We start from the raw sequence: 8,889 nt of genomic DNA on the forward strand, positions 1-8,889 counted from the left end.
AACTTCTAACCAATACAAGGTTTTTGAGATCCTATGAGCATTTTATCTTATATTTCTGGATTCAAGAAATTTAAGATCTAAAATCATTTTGTTTTGCTTTTTCATCTTAAACTGTATAGGTTGGAATTCTTTACCCGTAATTCTGAAAGATAAGTCTGATTATTGAAAAATCCACTTGCATTTTAGAAAATGATTTATTTGTGTGATTTATGGATGGGTGAGTAATCTAAAGCTTTGTTAGGCCCTCTACTAATAAGCAGTGGCAGACTGGGCCCAGAACACTAAATACTACAAAGCTGCTCCGATGCTCATAGGAATTCTATGAATGTCAGCGCAGCGTCGGAGCATTTAGCGCTCTGGGCTGTGGTAGAAACCTCTACCATGGCTTAGTAAAAAGAGGGCCTTAATTTGCTGGAATGCACAGTACAATTTGATGTATCATGTGATGATGATTTTATAACCTCAATGTGGTAATTTCTATTACTTTTAGTAACATTTTATTTACCGTAATCCACTTTGAAGTACTGAGGATCCAGTGGAATATAGATTAAATTAGATTTCGAATTGGAACTGAGGGATCAGACTTATTTGTAAACCACCTTGAATATCTTTTAATCAGAAAGGGCAGTATATAAGATTTAATACAGAAAATAAATTCAAAAAGTAATGTATGGCCTATATGGCCGTTTGGAGGAGGATGGGCAGGGGAGGGCTTCAATGGCTGGGAGGGTGTAGATGGGCTGGAGTAAGTCTTAACAGAGATTTCGGCAGTTGGAACCCAAGCACAGTACCGGGTAAAGCTTTGGATTCTCGCCCAGAAATAGCTAAGAAGAAGAAAAAAAAAAAAAATTTAAATTGAATCAGGTTGGGCAGACTGGATGGACCATTCGGGTCTTTATCTGCCGTCATCTACTATGTTACTATGTTAAGTTAAAATATATATTCGGAACTTGAGCTCTCTCCAAGTTTTCCGCAAACATCTGAAAACCTGGCTTTTCTCAAAAAAATGTAAGTCTCCCTCCAACTTAGGAATCAAGGAAACTCTTATATCTTGGCATCCCAAGTCCTCTAAATTTTCTTCCCACTTCTACCTCTAACCCTCTGTTGTAGTTCCTTCCTATTTCTCCTACTGTAAACCGCGTCGAGCTCTACGAACGTGGAGATGATGCGGTATACAAACCTAAGGATTAGATTAGATTAGATATATTGAAAAATAGCAAAATACCACAAAAACAGAACCACTTACAAACTCACCTGCTCCAAACCCTTTACATCATACTTGCCCATGCATGTAGTCACTTTTCGCCCCATCATTTCAGGGAGATCAGCTGACTGAATCCAGGGAGGATTTAAACAATTCTAAAAAAAACGCTGCCGCCGTTTTCGTGGATCTGGTGACTTAAATCAGAGGTGGGTTTAACTCCTATCTTGATATTGATGTTTTTTTTATAGCAATTGATTAATAGAACATTCTTGTTCGTTTTTAGGGATTTCACCTTGAAAAAGCTTATTAGCGAAACATGTCGGTGAATGTTATGTCCCCGATTTAGACCACATGAATGAAAAGCTACGTACTAACTAGTCAAGATACAATAGATGAGAATATATGAAAGAGAATGTATTCTATCTATTTAATTATTTAAAACTGACTTTTTAAAACTATTTAACGTTTAAATGAAATTAATCTATTAAATGATACTCTCTTATGGTCTGATGACGATCTAACAGGTAAAGCTTAGAGTAATGAAATGTACTGAACTCTCAGTGCTGTTCCAGAGGATCATATAAACCACTTTGGGGTACTATAAACTAGGGATCTATGAAGTTTATGTTCCCTCAATATTGTATTATTCAGTTGTGGGATACAATCACTATTATTGAATAGAGTGCCCGAATTTGGATATAACTATTGTATGTATGTTCCAGCATAACTCTGAAATGCATGGACAGATTTCAACCAAACTTGGTATACATATCACTTACTATCTGGGGGAAAATACTGTGGGGGTGGGAAGGGGGTGACATGTTTTATATAGAGATTTTATATACAGTATATAGATGGAGCTTCTTTGACCAATTGTGTGAAGCATGGGGAATGATGTCACACAGTCATTCAACAGCATATAAGGAAGTGCAGCTGTGCTGTGGAAGACTGGGATACATAAATATTCAGGCAACGCCGGGTAATCAGCTAGTACAAGAATAAAATAACAAGAAACAATGGAAATAAACATTTTAAGTAAGACCAGGTGAAAGCCAGACTAAAGAACCAAGTTTTTGTCTCTTTCTTTTTTTATCAAAACAACAAATAATTAGTGCCTTGGTGAAGATCCCAAGGGGAGGAATTCCAACATCTGAGCACAGTATGCAAAATCTTTCTTGTGGATTAGTAGGACTAGGCAAGATTTCCAAGAAGGTGCTGGGATAACCTGGACAAAGCAGTGATTTACTATGGATGGGCAGACTAGATGGGCCATTTGGCCTTTATCTGCCATCATGTTTCTATGATTCAAACCAAAAGAGAAGCAGCCTTGGGCTTCTGAGAAGAGGTGATAGGCTCAGGAGTAATCTGAGGAAATACTTTTTTACAGAAAGGGCGGTAGATGCGTGGAACAGTCTCCTGGAAGAGGTGGTGGAGACAGAGACTGTGTCTGAATTCAAGAAAGCCTGGGATAGGCACATGGGATCTCTTAGAGAGAGGAAGAGATAATGGTTACTGCAGATGGGCAGCTCTATGACCTCACAATGCAGGTGCACAGAGCCTTAGCCTATAGGAAGAGGAGATGCAAATGTTAAGAGCCTTAGCCAATAGGGAGAGGGGAAATATGATAAGAGACGTTCAAATACCTACGTGGTGTAAATGCACATGAGTCCAGTCTCTTTCATTTGAAAGGAAGCTCTGGAATGAGAGGGCAGAGGATGAAGTTAAGAGGTGACAGGCTCCGGAGTAATCTGAAGCAATAGTTTGTTACGGAAAGGGTGGTAGATGAATGGAACAGTCTCCCGGTAGAGGTGGTGGTGACAGAGACTGTGTCTGAATTCAAAAGGGCCTGGGATAGGCACGTGGGATCTCTTAGAGAGAGGAAGAGATAATGGTCACTGCAGATGGGCAGCTCTATGACCTCACAATGCAGGTGCACAGAGCCTTAGCCTATAGGAAGAGGAGATGCAAATGTTAAGAGCCTTAGCCAATAGAGAGAGGAAGAGATAATGGTTACTGAGAATGGGCAGACTGGATGGGTCATTTGGGCTTCGTCTGCCATCATGTATCTATGTTTGTAGAAGATTCTCACATATCCTACTTCCCTAGCACTCTGATAACTCCAAATCTATCAAGAGCTCAAACAAGAAGTACAGTAGTGGTGTAGAGGTTAAGTGCTTGTTGCACTCAAGTAAGCTGGCATTGAAATCAGATTTCAGCTTCGTTCCAGTTTAAACTTACATGCTGGCATCGATAAGTCTGAGGGCAATACAGCTCCCAGAGTCTGAGACAAGGAAACCTCTCAATGGGCACGATGGGGGGGGGGGGGGGAAAGAGAGATGAATCAGAAATAGCCACCCAAAATAAGAACTTGGGGTAGTGAAGTAAGACAATGGTGCAATAATCAGATGGGACTGAAAAGAAGGGTGAGGACGGTCTGAGGAACAGTCAAAAGAAATCCAGCTTTTAACATGCATTAATCTCTGAATAAGGATGGTCTGTGTTCAGTCTGAGCCTAGCCAGTCGTCCCATCGATGCCATTTCTAGAATTGATGCTGTAAGTTCTCCTTCCTTCCAGCTCTAACATCACGAGCTCATTGGCTGGCTTGGGTTGGTGCCACAGATTGTCTGCTCTGCTATACATTTAACCCTCCCTGTCTCTGAACAGATTGCATGTATATTGGTTACAGAGCAGGAATAAGGCATAGGCAGACTAGGCAATGCCTAGGACTCAAATGTTTTGGAGGGACACTCTCATGGGTATGTAATTTCAAGGCAGATATTATGCCCTACTGCTACTGACAGAAAGAGGAGAGAGAAAGATGGGGGAGGAGGCAGAAATCAGAACCACTGCTGCCCACAGAGGCCAATCTACCTCCCTCTACATGTGTGCCTGCATATGTGTTGTGAATGAGTGTATGTATGCCTGCGTATGTGTTTTGTGTTGTCTCTGTGTTAATCTCTGACCTGAAGGGGAGAGGAAAGAGGCAGTTTAAATTCAGGGGTACCCAAACATTGGATCGGTTTAGAAAGAATAACAATTTTAAACTAAGTATTTAAAAAAAACAACAAAAAAACCCCCAACAAAACCCCCAAATAATTAATCACTATGAGACAATTAGTCAACAAAATGCATTCTGTAGTTTATCCACAAGGTGTCACTGTACCACAGCATTTGGTTCTGGTGTGCTTCTCCATTACAGTACTAGTTGGAAGTACTGTTAGCAATGAGTAGTAAGCAAAACCATTTATTTACTAGGTGTCACTGTACATGTCAATCATTAAGGAAGATATACTGTTCAGTCACAAAAATTCACAATAGAATTTACAACAAAAAGAATGAAATATACATCTGAATCACCAAAAGGGATAAAGGTAATACAGGCAGTCCCGAGGTTAAGAACGAGTTACGTTTTTAAAGCTGTTCTTAAGTCAGATTTGTATGTAACTCAGTACTTGTAGATTTAGCCAACTGTCCCTACCAGTGTTCCCTCTAAAGCATAGGTGTCAAAGTCGGTTCTCGAGGGCCGCAATCCTGCTGGGTTTTCAGGATTTCTCCAATGGATATGCATGAGATCTATTAGCATAAAATGAAAATAGTGCATGCAAATAGATCTCATGCATATTCACTGGGGAAATCCTGAAAACCTGGCAGGATTGTGGCCCTCGAGGACAAACTTTGACACCTCCGCGAGTCTAAGGTACAGCACCTTACAACCCTAACCCTAACCCATATGTCCCGTTTTGAACAGGACCATCCCGTTTTTAGATCCCCTGTCCCATTGTCCCCACGGACAGCTTCGGGACGCCGAAATGTCCCGTTTTCAGAGACAACGTCCCGAAGCTTTGCGTGGGGTCAATGGGACAGGCGATCGCTTCCCTTCCCTGACACGCCAAAGCCAGAACTCTTAGATAAGAAACCTACAACACTGGCTACACTAGACACATCTTGTTCTCCCAGCGCCTCCTTGCTCTCCCCCAGCCCTGCCTCAAGCACACTGTCTGACTCCTGTCTCTTTCCTATTATGCACCGCCCCGCCCCACTACTCAACTAAAGGAAGCCCCAGACCGAAGGGCACCGCCACCGCTGCAGGGGGGGCACCAGGCTGCCCCTTCAGTGGAAAACCTTCTGCAAGAACATAGGTGCCATGCTTGTCAGTGGCGAAGAAAAGGACCTGTCACAGCGGAAGGAGAATACGGCCAACGGCCCCTGCATGTTCGCCGTACACACAGTTCAACCCCCATGAGGGAGCCACGACTGAATTGGCAGGGCAGGGGGCGGAGCCGTGGACGCCTCATGCCCCTGCTTGGGCCTGGAGTTCCCTTTCCCATGGGTGGCTGGGGAACATGCAAGTTACACTTCGCCAAGTTACACTACCTTTGCTGTCTGGTGAACAGGAACGTTCCCCTTTACTTCATATAGGGCCCTCGGTCCGCGCTCCTCTATCACGTGTGCTCCTTGGGGGGGTAAGGGGAAATGGAGCAGTGGTTGCACCCAATTGTGAGTGAGGTTCATAAGGGGTAGTTAAAAGTCTGGAGAAACCGCAAACAAACATACATTAGCTTATATAGGTTATGGGTTTTTTTTAAATCGTATCCAAACGTTTAGTTAATATATCTTATTTAAAAATAAAACAAGCAGGGAGGGAATGAGGTAGGTAGGCAAGCAGGCTGGCTTTGGCGCGTCAGGGAGGGAGGTAGGTAGGCAGGCAGGCAGGCTGGCTTCGGGGGTGGGGTGGGACAAAGTCTGGAAGGCAGTGAAGGGGATATGGGAAGCAGGCACTGAAGGCACTAAGGACATAGGAAGGAGGCACTGGGGGCACTAAGGACATAGAAAGAAGGCACTGGGGTAAGAAAGAAGGCACTGAGGGCACTAAGGACATAGGAAGGAGGCACTGAGGGCACTAAGAACATAGGAAGGGGCACTAAGGACATAGGAAGGAAGGAGGGAGAGAATAGAAAGGGACAATTGTTGGGCCTGAGTGTATAAAGAAAGAAATGAAAGAAAGGATACACAGTCAGAAGGAAACGCAACCAGAGATTCATGAAATCACTAGACAGCAAAGGTAGGAAAAATGATTTTACTTTCAATTTAGTGATCATAATGTGTCAGTTTTGAGAATTTATATCTGCTGTCTATATTTTGCACTATATTGGTCTATTTTTCTATAGTTACTGAGGTGACATTGCATATTTTAAAGTCATCTGCCTTGACATCTTTGAAACTCCCCCAAATATAAATGATAATTAACATTTTTTTGGGTATAGTGTGTTTTGTAGTTGTTGTTGTTTTTAATTTTATGGTTACCATTATGAATTAATAAGATATTATGTGTATATGAAAAATGAATGGAAGAAATTGGGGATAGGATTGAGGGGGTGGGGCTAGGGTGGGATTGGGGGCGGGACTGACAATTAATAGATGTCCCCTTTTGATGAAAAAAATAAATGGTCACGTTAAGCATGCACAACCACACACTGTTCTTAATGTGGCCATGTATCATTCCTGAATCTGCTGCAGGAGTTTAAGAGTCTCGGCCACTGGAAATTCTGCTCAGTGAAATCAAATGAAGCTGCAACCTCATTTTTAACAGGTTTTCTAGGCCTCTCTCCCATTTACTACTGCCCCAAATTTCAAAAAGGCCCTAAACGGATCCAAAGAAGCCTTTCAGTCAACAGCTCTCTCCTCAAGCAAATATATGCAAATTATACATGCAGTTCACAAGTTGCTGTGAAAAACTATCTTTAATGCTGAGTCTCTACAACAGGGGTGTTAAAGTCCCTCCTCGAGGGCCGCAATCCAGTCGGGTTTTCAGGATTTCCTCAATGAATATGCATGCGATCTATGTGCATGCACTGCTTTCAATGCCATATGGCTCCCGAAAAAGGTGGACGGATTGACACATCCGGGTTTTACTTCCATTGGTTTCAACAGAAGAAAAACCTGGATGTCTCAATCCCTCCTCCTTTTTCTGGAGCCATATGGTAACCCTATATAGTACAGTAGATGGGAATTTTGAATGTCTCTTATACCACAAGCTGTGTTCATTTTTTACTATTTTGTATTTCACTGATTGTCCAGTTTTTTTCTCTTTTGTGGATTCTTTTGATTAAGGCGGTATAGAAAAATAAAGTTATGTTATGAGCTTTGCACTAGCCTTGGGAGAACTAGTGCTACAGGTAAGCAAGTTCTATTTGCAGGCATTCGAGTCTGGGACCGCCTCGCCCTGGTGCATTGTGGGATACAGATTCAGGCCCCCAAAGCCCCTGAGGTGAGCAGACAGGACGCTGGGCTCGAGCGCTGCTTTCCGAAGCAAAGGGGGCGGGGCCTCGGCAAACAGAGGCCCGGCGGACGCCTCGCGCGGCCTGCGCGCGCGCGCCGTGACGCCCAGTGCGTCGCTACGTTCGTCCTATGGCAGCGGGGAGCGCGAGGGCGGCGGGTGAGGCGAGTGTGGCGGCGCCCCGAACGCTCCGTTTAGCGGCTGCAGCTGCCTCCGCCGCCGGCGCTCTCGGTCCCTCCCTCCCCCCTCCCTCTCCGTCGCTCGCTGTCATTCGGGGGGGGGAGTCGGGGGAGGCGCGCTCAGGCCGCGCTCTGGCTCGCGCGCGCGCGCGGTTCCGTCTCTCCTAGCAACCGGGCCAACGGTAACACGGAGTCCCCGGGCCGAGCGGGGGAGGGATTAGGACTCGCACACTCTGGGGATAGGGGAGCGGGGATTAGGTCTCACTGTCCCTGGGGTGGGAAGGAGCGGGGATTAGGTCTCACTCAGTCTCTGGGGTGGGAAGGAGCGGGGATTAGGTCTCACTGTCCCTGGGGTGGGAAGGAGCGGGAATTAGGTCTCACGCTCTCCTTGGGATAGGGGCAAGTGGGGATTAGGTCTCACTGTCCCTGGGGTGGGAAGGAGCGGGGATTAGGTCTCACTGTCCCTGGGGTGGGAAGGAGCGGGAATTAGGTCTCACGCTCTCCTTGGGATAGGGGCAAGTGGGGATTAGGTCTCACTGTCCCTGGGGTGGGAAGGAGCGGGGATTAGGTCTCACTGTCCCTGGGGTGGGAAGGAGCGGGGATTAGGTCTCACTCAGTCTCTGGGGTGGGAAGCAGCGAGGATTAGGTCTCACTGTCCCTGGGGTGGGAAGGAGCGGGGATTAGGTCTCACTCAGTCTCTGGGGTGGGAAGCAGCGAGGATTAGGTCTCACTGTCCCTGGGGTGGGAAGGAGCGGGGATTAGGTATCACTGTCTCTGGGTCTCTGGGGTGGGAAGGAGCGGGGATTAGGTCTCACTGTCCCTGGGGTGGGAAGGAGCGGGGATTAGGTCTCACTGTCCCTGGGGTGGGAAGGAGCGGGGATTAGGTCTCACTGTCCCTGGGGTGGGAAGGGATTAGCTCTCCCTGGATAGGGGCAAGTGGGGATTAGATCTCATTCTGTTCCTGGGGTGGGAAGGGATTAGCTTTCCCTGGGAGAGGGGCAAGCGGGGATTAGATCTCACTGTCCCTGGGGTGGGAAGGAACGGGGATTAGATCTCACTCTGTCCCTGGGGTGGGAAGGGATTAGGTTTCTCTGGGATAGAGGCAAGTGGGGATTAGATCTCACTCTGTTCCTGGGGTGGGAAGGAGCGGGGATTAGATCTCACTCTGTCCCTGGGGTGGGAAAGGATTAGCTTTCCCTAGGATAGGGGCAAGCGGGGATTAGATCTC

The sequence above is a fragment of the Geotrypetes seraphini genome, chromosome 7 (genome assembly GCF_902459505.1).
Source record: "Geotrypetes seraphini chromosome 7, aGeoSer1.1, whole genome shotgun sequence".
NCBI classification, from domain to species: domain Eukaryota; kingdom Metazoa; phylum Chordata; class Amphibia; order Gymnophiona; family Dermophiidae; genus Geotrypetes; species Geotrypetes seraphini.